Consider the following 18,506-nt stretch of genomic DNA (forward strand, 5'->3'; position numbering starts at 1 on the left):
TGCATAATGCTATGGTATCTGCATGCTCTCAGATCTTTGGGTTTTGGAGATAATATATGGTTGACACAACATGGCCAGTTCGCACTATAATTCATTTATTATGAAGAAGAATATGTACATAAACCTTTTGTTTTCTGTCTCATTTGGAAATAGTCTATACCTTACCTACGGTGTTTTTTATCGCTCAGTGACCTCTTTACCTTATAGAGATTGGCCTCTAATTTACTTTTCCCTCATTTTATTGTTAAACCTACCCAGGATGTTTTACTGGAAGTGGGTACTTCGTGAATGTGGTAAAATATGTACGTATACTGAACAGCATTGAAAACGCACCACCATGAAAATGGATGTATTTTTATCTGGGCTTAAGTCATATGAAAATATATAAGTGAATGAGTAATATACGACGTTCTGGACGAAGCATGAAGAAGAACAGCTCGTCAAAACACATTCCTAAAAAAAATTTGAGCAATATCACCAAAACGCAACAAATTGCGTGCACATCATAGAAAACGTGTTTTGTTTCACGGAAAGCATGCAGAATAGGGCTATAAAAGACAGACTTTTAAAAGCCACATCACTTGTTGCTGCAGACGTGAAGGGTACTGACACAAGAAATGCCAAGATTAACAGCAGAGGAACGTGAACGTACCTTGGGCATGCTTCAAGCTGCTACGTCAAGTAGAGTGTCGTTGCACAACGGTTTCAATGCCATCATTCAACAGTCCTCAGGCTACTGAGCAGATATCAACAGACAGGAACCACCAGAGATCGACCACGTCCGGGTCAACGTTGTGTAACTACACCACATCAGGATCGCCATATTGTTCGTCGGCATCTGCGTGATCGTACACTTCCGGCTACCAGGACTGCAGCAACCGTACAAGGCCGACGGGGTTTGATCAGCGCTGACACCGTACGTCGACGTCACCGCTCTGCAGGGCTACGTGCTCGACGTCCATATGTTGGACCCATACTCACTGATCGACATCGAAATGAACGTCTGCGTTGGGCCAAAAGGCATCGTCATTGGAGATTGCGGCAGTGGTATGGTGTGCTGTTCTCTGATGAGTCCCGTTTTCATTTACAGAATGCTGGCGGTCGACTGCGAGTGTGGCGTCGACGTGGAGAACGTTACCACAATTGCTGCGTTGTACAGACAGATCGATGGGGAGGAGGGAGTGTCATGGTGTGGGGCGGCATCAGTCATAACCATCGAACAGAGCTCCATGTTTGTCGCGGAAGAGTTAATGCCCTGTACTACAGGAATAACATATTGGCAAATCACGTCATCCCATTCTTTCATCAGCACCAGGATATGCACATCTTCCAGCAAGATAATGCAAGAGCGCACACAGCACGTGTTTCAATACAGTACCTGGCGAACAATAATGTGCCTCTGCTTCCATGGCCAGCCCTGTCACCCGATCTATCGCTAATTGAACATCTATGGGATTACCTGGGTCAACGCCTCTCACGTCGTCCGCAAGTACAGAACCAGAGAGAACTTGAAGGTACACTACGTCAAGAGTGGAATGCCCCAGAACACTATTCGCGGACTTATTCGATCAATGAGAAGACGTTGTATGGTCTGTGTTTCTGCCAATGGCGGACATACCAGATATTGACTTTTCATTTTAACCCTATGTGTCTTCCTTACACTGATGACGTGAATGTAATTACTGTGTGGTATTCCTGTTTCCTTTGTCGTTTTTCTTAATAATCCGTCTATGTCTGTTCTAATTAAAATCGGTCATGGCTTAAGTTGTTTTTGTAATATTTCAAGATTTATAGCTGGTGGGTTTTCAATGCTGTTCAGTATATTTTAAAAAAACCCACGAAAACTGGATTGGTCAACCTCGCAAATGCGGACTGATGCGACATGACTGTTTTTATAACGGTCTATAAACTGTCATCCACAAATACAGCTCTGCTTATGTTACTAAACGTGCACTTGTAAATATTGATATGGGAAGTCTTAGACATGGCTACATGAGACGTTTCATCATAAAACTACATTATGTGGACACTCTCTGTCCATGTATGTAGTTCAAGATAATTCACTGAACAGTCCAACATGAGCAAACACGCCCGTGAAAGTGAAGCTTTTTTTCTTTTATAATCTTAACATGCATTATCCATAACAAAAGTGTTTGGTCTGTGTTTTGTCCATAATGGCCCGGGATGTCAAAATCGACTAAAACGTCACAGATGAATCATGGAATGTGTTTAGAAACAGAAACCAGAAACAGACTCCACTCAATCAGAAAAAGACCGAATGTTGCTGAATTTCAAATTTGCAAACAAGGTAATTGATGCTTTAAAACTAAATAATATTCTCAGATAAAAATAATTTTCCCGAAATGTCCCACAATATTTCAAATTTCAGGAACCTCAAACAATTTCCTTTTCCTTTACGAACATCATTTGATACTTGGTTGTTCAGTTACCATTATACGACACCTAACAAACAAATCCAACAATTGTGAAAGTACTTTTAATTTTATTTTTCAACATAATCTCCCTGCTTTTTAATACACTTCTCTTATCGATAGTGAATCTTTTTAATTCCAGTCAGGAAGACGTTTTCTGAAGCCCCCTGAAAAACGCATAACCGGCAGCTTTGCGGTTGTACTAGCGCTTTCCACGAAGCTCTTCTTTCAGTTCAGGAAACTTGAAATCACTTGGTATCAGGCCTGGCGAGTATGGAGGGTGATGAGCAAGCTCTTCGAACCCATATTGTCGCACAGCTGCCTTTGCAAGTCGAGAGGTGTGAGTAGAGACATTGTCATGACGTAGTAGAATCCCAGCAGTCAGCAGCCGCCTTTCTTTGATAGAGTCTATCAGGAGACGAAGCAGTTCAGCATAGTAGGCACCAGCAATCATCGTTTGACTTTCTAAGTAATCAACAAGGATCACACCCTTTGCATCCCAGAATACAGGGGCCATAACTTTCTTCACTGATCTGGAAGATTTGAATTTCTTTGGTTCAATTCTTTTTTCTCAAGCTCAGAATTTAGAAACTTGGTTACCCAAAGTGAAGATATCCTATTCATCTGTAAATGTTAATGAATAATAGTTCCAATGGATCCATGGCTTAGACCTGTGTCTTCCTCATTATGTATAAGTTTTTCTATCTCCTGGATTCAGTCTTCATTGGTTGAAGTTGAGGGACGTCCAGACATAGGGTCATCATCAAGGCTTGTTCGCCCAGCCTTAAACATAGCTGCCCAAAAGTGGAAAAGTGGAATCGCTAGGGAACCTATTCACAAACACTTGTGACATGCGGTCTTGATCATGAATTACTTGGGGAGTTTTTTTCTCTAAAGTCAAAAACTTTTCTCTTCTATTATACTACTCAAAATTTGATAAGGATCGTAGATATTTTTCTTAATAAAAAAACAAAATAACTGCATAACTGGCAATATTGTGTTCAAGTGAAATCAAAAACGTCTCCAACACACTTGCACGTGCATTACATGACATGGGAAATGCGTTTCACATCACACTTCATGCTTTTGCTACCATTGCACGATTTCCAATCAGGCAACGGTGTTTGATTCATTCTGAAACTTTAAACTCAATTGAGTGTTTACACTACGTTTATCTACGCAATGCCCCCTCAACGTGTAAGGCGTCGCCTGACGACAGAACAACTGGGCAGATGTATTGGAATGCTTGATGCTGGCTATTCACAACGTGACGTTGCCAATGCACTAAACGTCAGCCAGAGCGTTGTAAGCAGGGCCTAGTCCCGACAGCAAAATTTTGGTACAGCAACACACCGACATGGGGGTGGTCGTCAGAGGTCGACAACCCAACGCCAAGATCATTTTGTGGCTCTTCAGGCACGACGTCATCCCTTCTGGACAGCAACCAGCCTACGTAACGACCTCCTGAACGCCTCGGGGGTGAATGTGTCCACTCAGACGATACGGAATCGTCTTCACAATGCAGGTCTCTACTCGAGAAGGGCATGTGTCCGAATCCCCCTGACTGTTCGACACCGGCGGGAGCGATTGGAATGGGCTGAAGATCATGTCACTTGGACACGGAACGATTGGGTTCCAGTTCTGTTCACCGAACTCCAGGTATTGTTTGGACTTACAGACAGGAGGCAGCGGGTGTGGCGACGGCAACGTGAACGTTTCCATGATGCCAACATCAGCGAACATGACCGTTATGGTGGTGGTTCCATCATGGTCTGGGGTGGAATCAACAGAGATGGAAGGACAGATCTTCATGTCCTGGAGAGAGGAACAATGACGGGGGTGAGGTACCGGGATGAGATCCTCGATGTGTACGTCAGACCCTACGCTGATGCTGTTGGCCCTGAGTTCATCCTGATGGATGATAACGCCCGTCCTCATCGCGCCAGGGTGGTTGAGCAGTACCTTGAGCAGGAGACAATTGTCCGCATGGATTGGCCAGCGCGCTCGCCGGACTTGAACCCGATTGAGCATGTCTGGAACATGCTGCAGGTTGCCCTTTCACGCCGTAGAGCACAACCCACGACTTTGGCAGAGCTCGGACATGCCCTCGTGGAAGAGTGGAACAACCTTCCCATTGGGAACATCCGGGTGCTTATTGACAGCATATCTCGACGTTGTCAGGCCGTCATTGATGCAAGGGGAGGTCATACTCGATATTGACACTTCATCGACTAAGTGTAATGATGGACTATCCCTCATAACTGTGTAATTCTTTCTCTTGTTTGCTGTTAACATTTTTTAATGAAATGCCTTTTGGTGTTTGCAGATTTCAAACATTCCATATTGATACAAGTTCATGCCGTTCATGAATTTTCATTCATAACATGATTAAACACGTTTCTGAGTCAGAGTCATGTCTTTTGTTATGTTTGTGGTAACTTACACACATATCACCTAGTGATCCTTATCAAATTTTGAGTAGTATACTTTGTCCTCAACAGCCACTTGCAATGAACAACTCAAACAATGTAGTTCACTTTGTGATGGTCTACAGATGACAGTTAGTCGGGCTTAGAATTTTTGACCAGCCCTCGTAGGATATAAATTCTACTACTTATGGCTGCCAACTGCTACAAACCTGTGGGTAACAAAATATCAGGGGACTTCTCTATTGTTGACAATATTGTTGCCAGTTATTCTAATATGACCCAAAATGTCTGAGCAGCATTACTACATTAATTGCTTGATCAGAGAACGTGGTATAAGTGTCAATTTAAAATAAGGCCAGTATGTAAACTGAGAAAGAAATTTGCCCAAATCACGCATTAGTACTACCAACTTTTGACTTAACTCTCAAACCTGAAGATATGTTCATTCCACTTGTGTACTAGATTCCAAAGCTCCATATAAATCCGGAAATATAGATGCTTCAAAGTTAAATGTAGTATATGGTACTGAGACATTCTTAGATCAATATAACTGTTGACACTCTCACCCTCGGTGACAAATGATGTATACTCGCTCTGTACTCACCAGATAAACATTTAGGCACTAAACCAGTTGGAGAAACTCTGTAATTTGGCAACCTATTCTACCAAAATATATGTCTATCTGAATCCTTTCTTTCAACATGGTGATATTCTGGGGGCACTGACGTTATGCTGATGTTGTAATGACAGGACCATGATAACCAGGTATAAATCCGTGGAAAAATCTTAACCAGATGCTGAGCTGCTTCGTCATTGGGGTAGTTCCTTGCCATTTGTTCCAGGTCTGATTGGTTTCCAGTCTGGCGTGTAAAGTCCAGACAGTTGGGGACCATCCTCTGACTGTGATGATGGGTGAAAGCCATTCACACAATTTACGCAGTTGTGTTTGAATTTACACAGGTCAAATAGAGTCAGTGTTGAATCCTTCCCTTGTGTTATCACAATAGTTGATGCTAGGATGTCATGGAAAACATCCAAAGTTCAACATTGATCCTACCCCATGAATTCTGTGGATTCCTGGCTTGTCGCAGCATGAACTGTTCGTCATAGTTCAGCACAGTGTGCATGTACTTTATTATGACTTGTCCTTTGTCTGGATGCTTTTGCTATCATAGACCGTAAAAACCGTCTTCCACTCTGATATCGACTTAATCCTTTCGGCCAGACCTATTGGTTTTTCAAACAAGTTAATTGATGTCAACAAAGATTGCAGACATGCTGGCGTTATCATTTAATTCCTGTCAGACTTGAGCAATAAATTAAGGTTGATATTCTCATGCTACCATATCTGCTACCAAAGTCTATCCGGCACATTGGCTGTCAGATCATTACCCCTGCAGTGAGTCATAAGGGGAAGTAACTCGCGCCAGACAACAGTTGGGAGGGAAGGAATAGGGATCTGAGCTGATACCTCCCCCTCTGGAATGGGCAGATTAATTGGAGGGGTTTAAAAAAGCATTCCTTGAAACTATTTCTACAGTAAATGGAATTTCCACATACTCTTCGCCAGACGGTTGAGCCCTTGAATGTCTGCCCCGAGACGAAGGAGGAGGCCACACTCAATCCCCAGCTCAAATCACTCTTGGAGTGACTTGGCCTAGACTGAGATCACTCTGGAGTGCTTTGGTCCAGGCTGAGATCACTCTGGAGTGACTTGGCCTGGGCTGAGATCACTCCGGAGTGACTTGGCCCAGGCTAAGATCACTCTGGAGTGACTTGGCCCAGGCTGAGATCACTCTGGAGTGATTTTGCCAAGGCTGAGATCACTCTGGAGTGATTTTGCCAAGGCTGAGATCACTCTGGAGTGATTTGGCCCAGGCTGAGATCACTCTGTAGTGACTTGGCCTAGGCTGAGATCACTCTGGAGTGACTTGGCCAAGGCTGAGATCACTCTGGATTGATTTGGCTAAGGCTGAGATCACTCTGGGGTGATTTGGCCCAGGCTGAGATCACTCTGGAGTGCTTTGGCCTAGACTGAGATCACTCTGGAGTGATTTGGCCCAGGCTGATATCACTCTGGAGTGATTTGGCCCAGGCTGAGCCCTAGGCTCATAGCACTTCACCCTCGTAGGAATATGAATTTCAAAGCAAATTGTAAAATCTGATATAATCAATACCTAAACTTATTCAACAGCAGTGAAATAATCATTTTAATCGGTAATGCAAAACATGACATTGATGCCTGAAAACTGATTGAACGTTTGATGAATTTATGTATATTTCTAAATATCAACTTCTCATTGTGTAAGATTTGAACACGGGGATAATGAGTTATTTTTCCTTCACAAATTCACATTCTTTAGCTGGTTCCTTTTTAAATTTCATAGCATGCAATATAAGGTGTTGAAGATGTTCTTTATTTAACTACAGAATGTGGTCTTTACAGGTGCACACCCTTCAGCAGAAGCTCGAACAGAGGATACCATGTACTGGGTAAACAGGACAAACGTGTGTTGGTTTTTAACAAGTATATGTTATGTAAAGAACACAGTGTTCGATAATAATATCCTCTGATTTGAGAGATCTGATTCTGTCCATGGTAACATTATACATCCTTTCGGAACAGGAACGAGCAATTGATGTCACATGTGAATTCAAAAGCCATATATACGGATCATTTCATGCATACCTACGAACTGTCTACAAATGTAGATTCATCCATAAATTCTCATCCTTACAGAGTACTCCAACTTCTAAATGCCTATCAAAAAAGCTTCAGAACTGTATGCAAAGACTGAACAGAAGTAGAATACTGGTAAAATTTAGAGGATTGATTTAAGCCAAAGGAGAGTTATCGGAGCCTTGAGTGAGTGTTTTGGGCCTAGCCGAGGGGACTGGCCTCAGCCTAGGTCAGCCTGTCCAGGTGTGAACTGGCTCAAATGACTCCAGGGTGAATGTTTAAGGGTTTGATTTGAGCCTGCTTCACAGGTGCCATGCTGTTCAAGACCGACGTAGCGGATGACTTGGTTCTTTTGGTACTCCAAGGACTTCTCCTTGTTTACATTTGCTACTTCCAGAATGGCGAAGAAAAAAAGCAAGAGGCTGTTCAACATTCTAGCCTCCGTTGATAACCTCCCTTACCCTAATTATAATACAGCAAACAGCAAGCTTTCGTTTGACTACGCAACACACAAAGACTTTACACACCAGGAGTCCCCATTGGACCATATCCTATTTATACAGCACGTCTGTACACAGCATACATTTAAATCACCTTTGCAGTACTGAAATGAACTATTTTATCCTGAAAGGATCAAATGTCATGTGATACTATTTTGAATCAATGAACATTAAACACGTGATAAGCATTATTCTAGAGTTTTACGTGCGTTACACTGCCTGGTCCGTGTAAGATTGAAGTGTCTGGCTGCGTTGAGAGTACAGAGAGAAAAACAGCTTCCTTTAACGAGCTTATATGCACTTACTGTTGTTCAGTTTTGCATAGTATATACACCCATGTCGAACAGTTGCAAGTCTGAGCAATGCATGTGTTTGACACGTTTCAAATTCGTTTAACGATTCGTGTTTTACATCAACCGGGACTAACCGCTCGGTTTTATAGTAAAAACAGGACTAGCCGATTTGGTTTTAACGGCCCATTTGGCCTGATATATGCCTCGCCATGACCTAAACAGTTGATGCGTCATAACTGGTGTCCAATAGTTCTTACCTGTGTAACCTTTGACCATGTCTGACACTCCAATCTGTACACGTAGTGTTCCACTGCTTGCAATAGAAGAATGTTGATATTGACACACGTTACCCTTGTTTTGTGTGGCTTACTGCTTTAGGTTTACGCTGTCGCGTCACATCAAACACTTCGAAGCAAATGGCTGCTGAGACCCCGCACTCAACGAACCCGTGTCCGATTGAAGCCATCCGATTGGCTAGCTATATGTGCGCGTTGAAATTTATACAAGCAAAAACGGCCTCGGTTTAGTGAAACCGCTATTCGTGTGAGTAGTTATTACTCAGTGCATCGGTGCATTATCCTGATGAATTATCTTGCAGATAATTGTTGCCATGCCCCATAAAAGATGTATATATTTAAACATGACAACAAATAATAACACATTTTGGATAAATGTTGGCATTGATTAGAAAACATTAGTAAATATCTTTACACTCATTCATGTATTCAAACCTGGAGTTTATACATCCCACACCTAATGCATCTTCTGGGAGAGATTTCCTGATGCCTAAGCTGACGTGACGGAAAGAAAGCGGCCTTCATGCTCGATAAACTTTACATCAATAATTCCCTCGAAAATGTTTATTTACGACTTCCTTGCAGGCGCGGACATGAATCTTAGCTATGCATGTACTCAGTGGAATGTAAGTACTGAATTGTTGAACTCGTTGAAGTGAGATGACAACACATTCAAAGATTATGATCCTCATCCAACAACTTTATTCAGAACATAATCTTGTATGGACCACGTTTGAATGTCTGCCGTCCAAGAAGACGATTAGATTAACCCGACTTCATTGCTTTGTGAGTGAAGTGTGATATGATGGCTATGCTGGTGACTCAAACTGACGAATTTGATGACATCCAGATAGTCGTTTGCATGACCCAACTGACCCAACTGGTGCAATCTTCGTATTCTGGGGGACAATGGTGTTGTCTCTGGTACTAGGATACTCTTTTCCCAGCGATCCATACACATTCAGGAGAATGATGTCCAAAGCGCACTTCACAAGCTCACCCCACTCTCCTCAAAACACACAACCTGCACCCTGCACTGCGAAGTTTGCACTTCCATTTTAGGGGAGCAGGTTAGTGTTACTTGCCCTTGGTTAAATATCCTGAAATACAATAGCCCGATGCGGGTGTTCAAAATGACGAGGGTGAGCCCAGAATTATAATTTTTGTTTTGTGGTCTTAGCCAAAGGCGAATTCTTTACTTGACAGAATAGGAAAACGAATCAACCTCGACAAAGTATAAAGATGAGTAAACATTATACAAGAGCCAGAAAACGTGTTCTTCTGAAAAAAGGAAGTAGATTACAATATACATAACATAAATCATTGGAATTTTGCTAAAGCTAACACAAAGTATCTTAATACGTATATATAGAAATGCAGTAAGTGATAGGTGATGATATAGAACGACAATAATAGGCAACTATCAATATGATAATTAGATGAAAGCAACAAAAATATTTCCATACTAGTAATATCTACCATAAGCAGAGTCCAGTGTACGATTCCAACCATAGGATAAGCATGTGTTTATGAATCAAAACAAAATAGTGATGATACCAGGCGTTCGCAATGAGGTGAGTGAATCATGTCCGACCTTCACAAACACATACAAAGGCAAGTCAATTTTCACACAGGAAAAAACACGGAAACGTATGGTAGAAGTCCAAATAGGGACATGCATCAGAAATCATTTTTGCAACTGATGCTTCAAAGTTGTAGTCCTCCACTTTTCAATAAATTTGCTGAGCAAGCAACGTTTGAGAAAGAGTCAATTGACACTCTTTGAAATCTTCGTAGAAAGAGAATGCTCGATTGTACCTAAAAACTGTGAAATGTAGACACGAAAGGTTTGACCTGCTGCAATTTTGTTTGGACCCCAATCTGGTAGGTCTTGTGCTTACAACTGGGATAACCCAAGAGCAATGGCCAAATAGTGGTATCTGTTCAGAGTAAAGATACGAAGGTACATGGTTAACTACAAAGCAAACGTTTGTTATCGTGTTCTGTAGTAAAATTGCGAATAATCCGCGGATAAGTTGTAAATAATTCGCAAATAATGTGCGAATAATTTGCAAATAATTATCAAATAATCCGCGGTTATCCGCTGTGTTCTGTGAAAACTATTTTATTGCTTTATGGCACTAATTAGGAGTTTTATGGGACTATCACGCCGTCAACGCAATAGTCTCCATACTTGCACAATGTCTACTATGATGCTACGCTGAGAATGGATTGCAGGTACATGTTATGTTTGATAAATACATGTAAACACCAATTGTAGTGTAGAAGATTAAGCTCTAGTTTTAGCAAGAGAATACTAAGTTGTGATTATTTTGGTGACTGTGGTAATGTATCACTTAGGCGACGTAATAATTTCGACAATTACGGTAGGTAAAATAGTAGGTTGATTGATCCGAATAAAGATACGAAGGTACACGAAAGATATAGCTCAGTTTTTAGTGAGAGAATAATTAAATTTCAGTACTTATTATTTTTGTGACTACGGTAATGTATCACGAAGGCGATGTTGCTATTGACTAGTGAGTTTCCTATATATACCGAGCTAGACGATAGCAGATAATATATTGAATACGATAATTGTGTACTTAAACGATGCGCGTTTGAATGTACATTGTCGTCAAATAGATAAGAAGACTTTAACCGTATTTACAAAAAGTACAACTTTACACTGAAAACCCTCTGTAATTCATGAACATTGTTTGAGCAAATATTTGTTGTTTTTTATTGACTATACAACGGCTTTACAAAATACATCAATTTGGATTTCGGAAATAGATAAATTCTCGACTCAGATTAGGTTGAAGCGATTTAAGTTCACATAAAACTGATAGATACATTTCAAATTAGCCACCCTGCTCTTGTGGCACTACATTCGTACATATTATTCCTTTCTTATTTGATTTAAACATATTTAGTTTCATACAAATATGAAAATGGATCGTTAAACGAGCGGATCGCTTGTGTTAATACTGCTCCATTACTCATAATATATGACACAAATAACACATCACTGAAGGTTGAATGTAACAAGTGAATTGTACATGCCAAACTAGATGTGTATATAGTGAGAACGGGTTGTCTCACGGTAATATTTCCTTAAAATAGAATTGATGGATTGAGGATAAATGATGACATCAGAGTTGCAAGCGTTCCAAGATTTGTTCAGATGCAGTGAGCCAATCAATAAACATTTCAATTCAATTCATCATATAAACATATCTAATAACCATAAATCATATTATTACAGATGACAGTCATAAATGTCTTGCTTTCTTATAACATAACTATTCATGATAAGCAGAATTTAAATCACTAAGCATTTCATTTCAGTTATTCCTATCATAATATCAAATAATCGTACATTTCATTATAGATTAATATATAAATAGTATCAGACTGGAACGTGTTGTTAACTTTTAAAAACGGTACAATAACCAAAACATACATATTAGATTCACCATGCCAATATCAGCCCGAAATGATGCAACATTAATGATTGACGTACAACTTGTAGATGTAGCACGGTAATACAATTTACCGAGTTCTTTTAATACAAGTGTCATCATTAGTTATTTTATGCAGAGCTCGCATGCGAGCGTTTTGCATTTAGCTACAAATATCAAGTTACAGGTATTTCATCATTTCCTACAAAGAACAAAGCTGACTGACTATTAACTATTAACTAAGTCAGCAATGAATCTACACATATTCACGACATAACATATTTATAGAATAACCCACGAGATATGAGTGATTACGGAAAATGTCACGAATGAAATTAATGTTTTTTTAGCTTTAGCAAGGAACATTTTAATTTCTGGAGTTACATATTTTCCGTAATCACTCGTACCGAGAGGGTTATTCTTTTTATTACCCATAATCCTATTGAAGACATATTTCAAGCAACAAAACTGTTGCCGGTAAAGAATCAGCTGTTTTGTATCAGTGAGTGAGTGAGTGAATATTTATAGTCAAACCGGCAATATTTTAGCCATGTAGACAGTAATAATACATACAATTTGATTATAAAACCTGTCTTCAAAGGACAGTAAAATAAATAGATTATCACAGATTAATATTTTAAGACGAGTATGCAGCCATAAAAAGATATCACGATAAATAACAATATATTATAAAAACGGGGCTAGGGATCGCGAGTAACTAAAGGTAGGCCACCATACTAGGAACCGTGGGAGCTTACAGTACCTTTGCTACCTGAACGGTTCCCCAGCAGGATTTACGCCACCCCTTAGCTGCTGGCGATTATCATCAAGTTTAGCCAAAACTAAAACAAACAAGTATACTACGACTAAAACGGTAGTAGGAATAAACTTACTTCGAATGATGTGGTCTCGGGGGGACAGTAATTTTACAGTACTTCAACCACCTTTGAGGATACAGACACAAACAATCTCAGTTACAAGTTAAACACTACTAATACAGTAAAATGGTAACTATTTACACAGATTCAAAATTTCTCTAACAGTTCAATTTCTTTTAATAAGCTAATTATTATATGAAACATGTCTGAAATATAATTATGGGTAATAAATAGAATAAACCACGAGGTACGAGTATACTCGTATTCTACGAGCATTCTATAATTATCAGACGGTTATCAATATGTTGATCAGGAATAATTATGTTCATATTATGTTCATCGAAATTAATTTACACTACAACCTACTTAGGTGACATATATTGGGAAGAATGCAGATTACATTGGTTTTCAAAACAATCTCAAAACGTTATGGAAAATTCAAAAATACATTGAACAGTAACTTGACAATGAACCAACGCATGTAGTTGGCAAAAGTTCTAGTGAAGTACCTGTTGCTGCACCCCTGGCTGGCATATGGGCTTTGTTTTTTATTCTGTCGAGGCATCACAAACATAGTCTATTTTTTATCTGATAAGTGTTTTGTAGAGGTCCAGCTGAGTGACATTTGATGTGCCCCAAGATGTCCCTGAAATTGCCCGTAATACGTTCAGGTCTTTTTGACATATGTTTTCCACATATTCTATATCTTTGCGCCAAGTGAGGTGTTGAATTTTGAAGTTTGCGTAGGAGAGTTGACATGATCAAAAAGATCATTGATCATGATGTTAAACAGGGTTGGGCTTATATTGTTGCATTGTGTCGTACCATTGTCCAGTGACATAGGATCAGATTGGTTGTTCTCTATTTTAACTGATAGCGACCTTTCTTGCAGGAAACTGTCTATGAAGTTTGCCATGTTCCCTTCTACTCCATTTTGTGCTAGTTTTGTGAGGAGTCCGTCATGCCATACCATGCCGAAGGCTTTGCTGAACTTCAGAAATAGTGCGTCTAGGTATTGCCTATTTAATTGAGCTTTTTATTTCTTATTTCATTTTCCAGTCTTACAATTGTATTAAGACATGAGTATCCCTTCCTGAAGCCGCTTTAATAAGGTTTGATGTGGTTGCCAGTTCCAAGGTGATGCATAAGCCTTTTTTGTAACCATGGCTTCCATAGCTTTGCACATGTTTGATGTGAGTGCGATCGGTCCATAAGAGTTTGGTAGGGCTTTGTCTTTCCCTTGCTTTAGAAGCAGGATAACTGCAGCATGTTTCCATGCTTTTGAGACTTCTCCTTTGGACCATATCGTGTTGTACAACTCAGTGAGTAAGCTTTGGGTTTGATCAGGTAGGTTTTTCAATATCTCGTGACTGGTTGTGTCAAGACCAGGTGCTGTGCAATGTTGTATAGCATTATTAAACTCTGTCAAAGTAAATGGTATATTGTATACCAGATGCTTGATTTGCGGCTGTTTTGATATCTTAAGCATTAGCATTTTTCCTGTTCGAATTCTTTGCTGCTGACAGATGAGAAGTGCTCAGCTAGAATGTTGGCCTTTTCTTTGACTGTATGGGCGTTGGCTAACTTGGGAAAATTTGTAGGTTTACACTTACCCCTGTTTGCGTGTATTTTGCTCCAGACTGTTTCAGCATTTGTTTTTTCATTTAGAAATTTGCAGTAGGTCTGCCATGACTTTTTTTTAGAATCGTCCATGAGCTGTCTTACTTTTGTCCTGGCTGCTCGGACTTGGGCGAAGGCTGATTTATCCCTTTTTGACCCATTTAGGGCTTTCTTTCTCACGGTCAAACTGCACCTACTTATATAGTGGAGGACGCATAGCAATCTCTGATTGGTTAAGTTTTGAAGACATTATTTTATTTATTGTCACCATTAGTTCCTTTGTTATTCCATTTGTTGTTCCTGGTTGATACAATATTCTCATAGGTTACCTAACTTGTGTCTACCGTTTAGCGAATTATGGTAATACAAAACAAACAAACAAAAAACAAAGGCTGGCGTTTAGTTGAGCCAGCAGCATTTCAGACTGATATTATAGCCGACTCGTACAACTATGTCTGGCGGCATGCTTTTACAATCTAAGTGAGTTACTCTCATTCATGAGAGAAGTCCGACGATTGACTGCAAAGATACCTTTGTGTATTTTATAAATTTTGAATATTATTTTTACATTTCGATATGAATTATTAAGCAAGTGTTTGCTCTATGATGATATAATAAAAATATTTGCAGCATATGTTAATCAATTCATTTACTTAATTGAGAACCTGCCATTTCTTAATATAAAGTTTTGTATAGAATCTAATATTTCGATTTGATCTTCCTTACTCAAGTACGAATTTTCGTCTAGCACTGTTTGTAAAGAGTATACATGTTGTAAAAATACATTTAATTTCGAAGAAAATAGTCATTGTACACACAAAAAGAAATGTAAAGAATCTTCGCTACGATATCCACGGGAACAAATTTAAGTGTCCAAAATATGTCTATTATACTGATCTGCGTTAAAATTGCAGCAGCAAAACCTTAGGCGACTGTGACTAACTTGACATAACCTATTTCCATAATTTAAAGCCCAGTGTACACAATTATCTCCCCTTCCATGTAGCAACTTCTTAAATTGTGTAACGGTCTCTTCAACCGTTAGGTTTTCTTGAAGCATATTCCAAAGTTGTGTTGTAGCTGGTATAAATGAATTTGCATTTGCTTTTGTTTTGTTAAAGATTAGCTTTATCCCTTATGTTATAATGTGTGCTTTCTGAAACTTACTAGGAAATAGCCTACAAAGATATTCATATTCATATATATTTTGAAAAACGTTACCAAATGTCATTGACAGTTGCATGATGGGAAAACTGAGTGGACGTGTTGGTGATGAGCTCCAGTTCAAAATGTCAAATAAATCCTGAGGGGGAATGAAATAAGCATTGTCGGGATAATATATGTGGACTAACTGTTGGGTCTAGTGACAAAATTTCGATGGATGGCTGGAAATATTGAACATATCACTGGATTGAGAAAAACCTATGCGTACCATCACCAATGACGCCATTTTGAACAGTGAGGGACTGAACTGAACTGAACTCGTATGTAACTCGAGTGAGTATTATTGCTTCACTGCGTCTATATCTACATTAATATACACAATTCTATCTTCAAGTGTGTATCAGGAATTATTTTGTTTGCCATGCGGACACGAAACATATTGCTCCTAATTGTAATTAAGGCTAAATGTCTGACTCGGCAAATTTGTCAAAACGTCGCTGCAGTTCGCCCAATTCTCCAGTCAGGAGTATCAACGTCCTTAAATGGAAGACAGTTCTGTGTTTTTGGCTAGTGTAAGTGGCTTTGACACGTCAGCCATGGCCAACGAGATAACACCACAGATAATCGAGGCCTTTAATTCGCCTGAACTTCAGGAGAAATTTGGCCAGACTCTGACGACTATGCTTATCCCGCAAATCAATACAAACTTAGACGTCAAACTAAAGTCAATATTCGATAAACTAAAGGAAAGTGATAACAGAATAACCCTCTACGAAAATCAAGTTGAATCACTCAGCAAGAAGCTGTTGGCAAAGGACAACCAATTGGACGAAATGTACAAGTATGGTACCTGCAATAATATTCGTATCTATTTAGTCAAAGAAACCATCGGTGAGAATACAGACACCATTGTATTGGAACTCGCCACTGAACTGGGTCTCATCGACCGATCTCACAGAACCGGCGATCCAGTAAAATACTCAGTGAATAAACCCCGACCAATTCTGGTGAAGTTCCTTTCTTACAGGAGTAAGAAGAGTGTCATGAGGAAATTATCGAAAGTAAAGAACAAAACACCGAGAATGTTCATCAACGACGATCTGACTAGCAACTGAGGCTCAGAAACTGGCAGCAGATGAAAGAATAGCTTCACCTGGGCTCGACATAGGATCATCTTTGTGAAGAAGCTCGACGGCAGTGTCAAACTAAGTGATAGAGTTTCTCAAACTGAAGATGAGGATGAACCTATCCCAGGGAACTACAGGCCTTCTGGAATACACCGACGAAGTCGCGAACGACGACGTCGACGACACAGCTAGTAATTAAAAATATGCTATGTCATGCAGTTCCTGTGTACCGGACTTACGTCCTCTCGAAACATATGCATGATTCATATTACCTTGTAATATGCGTTACTTTCTTTTCAACAATTGACAATCCAATGAATGATTTTTAACACCCATTATCATCATGGACATATTACTGTGTATTCACTGGGTAAATAGAGGTTATCACGCGAGTCTGTTTGGGGATGGTAAATATCCTGCATTAGGAATAAACATTGTATTATGTGAGCCTTGGCTATGTTGTTTTTAATTGCCTTCCGCGGTTATCTATCGGTCTGTCCGCTGGAGTAACTGCCCTCTGTCAAAGGGAAGCTACTCTAACCCTAGTCTATGACACGTCACGGCCACGGTCAGACGTTGTTGACAGTCGGTCTGTCCTGTTATAAAGTGAAGCCAGATGTACACACAGCAGCAAAACGAAACAAGGTAACAATTCAAACATATTTCGGCAAAATCCAACTATTTTAATTTGTGTAGAAGGGTTCAAGCCGCAGAGGTCTACAAGCACAGATTTGGCTAGGCCTCGTGCCCTCGCAAAATTGTTTCGAAATTTATATCTCTATAGTTGCCAAAACTTATAAAATGCCTTAGCTACGTCACAGTTAGACACTGATTTTCAGTATATTAGATTGTTCTTTTGATAATGATAGCAATTATGCCTTTAGTTTATCCAGATTCCCGATGGTTAAGTCTGACTCGATCGCCGAAAGACGAGGGCGACGCCATGTTTGTTTGTAAACAGTGAAAGTAGTCCTATTTGACCTTTGATATTTGCATCTCTATCCGCATATGACCCCAACGGATATCGTTTTTATCCGTAGGCTTTATCCTGCCGAGAAACCTCCCCTTTATATGATAAATACAGATATCGTGCTTAACACTAAACATTGACTGGTTAGCTGCTACAGTCTCCCAGTCCTTTTGTCACATTATCAACGTCACTGGCCAGCACGAAAATATTATGCCTTCTATGTCACCATGATCGGCCTACACACCTGACGCCATTAACGGGAAACCGGGTCACTCAGGTTACTGTAGACAAGGGTTTGCTTGTTTGCTTGTCCTTGTGACCTTAATTTATTCAAAACATATGTTATGTACATATACCTTGCACAGACCCCAACTCAGGGCTATCTTCGCTCTCTTTTTCACATGTATTGTGAATGACTTTTGATTTTATCGATTTTTCCGTGCATGCACATGCTTCATTGCACACGCTATATTGCACGAGGAAACCCCGGTGTAATCTATCACTACGCTGCATTGTTCAAATTATATGTATATCATTTTGAAGCTAAACTCATTAAACGATTGTTGATATATTCAAATACTGAACATTCTTACCCTAATTGACTGTTTTTTGGTAAGCTGCTACAGTTTCCAAGCCAGCACGAGCTTCTCGTG

General features: G+C 39.8%; 1 protein-coding gene across 1 annotated transcript in view; it reads right to left on the reverse strand.

Annotated features, from left to right (window-relative positions):
• LOC139448380 (monocarboxylate transporter 12-like) overlaps window positions 1-18,506 on the reverse strand; it is a 33,690-nt gene extending 15,184 nt beyond the window's left edge. The window contains exon 1 of the mRNA XM_071229925.1: window positions 18,447-18,506. The gene's annotated coding sequence lies outside the window, so the exon portion shown is untranslated. The remainder of the gene's footprint in view (window positions 1-18,446) is intronic.

This window comes from Haliotis cracherodii, unplaced genomic scaffold, assembly GCF_022045235.1.
Source record: "Haliotis cracherodii isolate W230 unplaced genomic scaffold, xgHalCrac1.p SCAF_7, whole genome shotgun sequence".
Taxonomy (NCBI): Eukaryota; Metazoa; Mollusca; class Gastropoda; order Lepetellida; family Haliotidae; genus Haliotis; species Haliotis cracherodii.